Genomic DNA, 2614 nt, shown 5'->3' on the forward strand with positions numbered 1-2614 from the left:
AAAAAAAAAACAGAAAATCTTTCACACTGCTATACCCCCAAAATACATATTTATTTTCTCTACATTCAAGAGGTTAGAGGTAAACAGACAATTAAAAAAAACCAAAAAAAAAAGAAAGAAAGAAAGAAAGAAAAGAAAGAAAAGAGATCAGTGAATGCTTCCTTTGGACCTTGTAAATGGTTCAGATCTTTTTCCTGCTTCTTCAGTCTTGTCCCAAGCATTTAAAGCTACTGTATGACACAGCGCCAAGGTGCCATCATTGTATTCAACCCACACTTATATTAAGGCATACTTACCTTCACCTAGAAACTGACCTTGGGAACTAGGGTTCCTCCTCTAGGCCTGTTTCTCTGCTCTGTCCCCTTAGTCCCTCCACCACGATTGCCATTGCATCTGAGGACCAGTTTCTCAGATTGCTTTTGTCATAGCTTTCCAGTCTTGGGGGATTACTCTATTTTGAATTGCCTAAGAATTTAATGCCTGCTTCACGAATGGCAAACACATACCATAGGAAATTACAGCTTTAATTTTTTTTTAAATCTAGCAACCCCTCTGTCTCTGTCTTACTAACTTTCTAATTTTTCTTCTAAGGCTTGTCTTTTATCAATCCACCTTTTTTTCTTTGAGGTTTATTTATTTATTGTGTATACAGTGTTCTGTCTGTAAGTATGCCTGCACGCCAGAAGAGGGCACCTGATCTCATTACAGATGGTCGTGCGTCACCTTATGGTTGCTGAGAATTGGACTCAGAACTTCTGGAACCTCTTAACCACTGAGCCATCTCTCCAGCCCTCAATACACTTTATAATTTTCTTTTTCCTATATTTCTAAAGCTTTGTTCTTTGAGAGGGCACAGAAAGATACTATGGCTATTAAGAATAAAATATGAAGTACCAGAATGATAATAATTATAATCCATATTAAGCCAATCTCAGTTAAGTCATCTATGTTTTTATTTTCTCTTTCTATTTTTAAACCATCTAATGTAGCATTATATAAGGTCCAAGTGCTTGATGATATGGCATTTTCCATCCTTATGGCTAGGAACGGCATCTACCCGCCCCACTTCTGGGAACTTTCTGGGCTCCTAGTCTCCTACTGAGTAGCAGTTGGCTGTTCATAGACTCCACTAAAGCGCTGGACTGCACAAGAAGGTCTCTGAAAGAAACAGTGCCTCTATACACTTCTGCTTCCAGCACCAGGCTTGCCTGAGAGACTACATTTGCTGGGAAGCCGCACCCGGTTCCTTGTCCAGAACTTTTCTCTGTTTTCTCAGGCCCTACACTTAGACATACAGACCCCACATTTGGGCACCAAATACAACAAATCTTTCTTTGGACTGCCAGCTCCCAAATAGTAACACAGAGACTTTTTAATGAATCATTAAAACTTGGCCTTTAGCTCAGGCTTGTTCCCAACTAGCTCTTATAACTTCAATTAACCCATTTATATCAATCTACATTCTGCCATGTGGCTCACTACTTCTCCTCAGTATCATACTTCTGACTTCCTCCAGGGGTGAATCTCCCGCACCTCGGATTCTTTCTCAGAGTTCCCCTGTCTCCCTGGAAGTCCTACCTATCCTCTCCTGTCTAGCCATTGGCCATTCAACTCTTTATCAGAAGGTGCCTTAGACAGGTGAGGAAGGACTTACCTTCACGTAGTGTGCAAAAAGATTACCCCAACTGCGTGCCACACTTTTTATATCACTCACAACTGATAAATGTTTGAATGGTTTCTGCTTTGGGGCTATTACGAATGATGCTGCTTTGAACATTAATATATATGTTTTTATGACAATGTATGTTTTCATTTCTCTTCGATGCAAACTTAGGAGGGTTTGTCTAGTAATTCTGTATTTGACCAATTAAGGAAATGATGGACTTGCTTTCTGTCAGAATGCAGGAGGGCTCTGAGGATCCAGGCTCCCCATGCCTTCACGCACACACATTGTCTTTCTGAACAGGGATGCGATGCAGCATCTCATCATGAGTTTGGTTTGCATTTCCCTGATAGACAGAGAACACCTTTATCTGATGACAATTGTTCAATAACCTTGCGTCTTCTGTACTTAGCTGCTATCACAGAAATGGTTTTTATCAAAGAAAAGGGCTATCTGAGGCAGAATCTTGTTTTGAAGTTGGTCTAGAACTCGGGTCCTCCTGTACAATCCTCAACACTGTTGAGCCAGGTCTGGTGGCGCATGCCTTTAATTCCAGCACTCGGGAGACAGAGGCAGGCGGATCTCTCTGAGTCAGTCTCGTCTACAGAGAGAGTCCCAGAAGAGCTAGGACTACAGCTGACTTGAAAAAAAAAACAAATATAATACACATGTAGAATAATACATGATATGTAACTGTACAGGATAAAAGCTATTGTAAATATCTGTGTATTCTCTGTTCAGGGAAATAGAGCCTTCCACTGTCCCCAGAAGCCTCTTGTGTAGCTGTCATCCTGATTAGGCCTCCTTTCCCATCAAACCTGTGATGTTTCTTTTCCACATATTTTTTTTTTTTTTTTTTTTGGTTTTTTGTGACAGGGTTTCTCTGTGGCTTTGGAGCCTGTCCTGGAACTATCTCTGTAGACCAGGCTGGTCTCGAACTCACAGAGATCC

Source organism: Microtus ochrogaster, linkage group LG5, assembly GCF_000317375.1.
Source record: "Microtus ochrogaster isolate Prairie Vole_2 linkage group LG5, MicOch1.0, whole genome shotgun sequence".
Classification (NCBI taxonomy): domain Eukaryota; kingdom Metazoa; phylum Chordata; class Mammalia; order Rodentia; family Cricetidae; genus Microtus; species Microtus ochrogaster.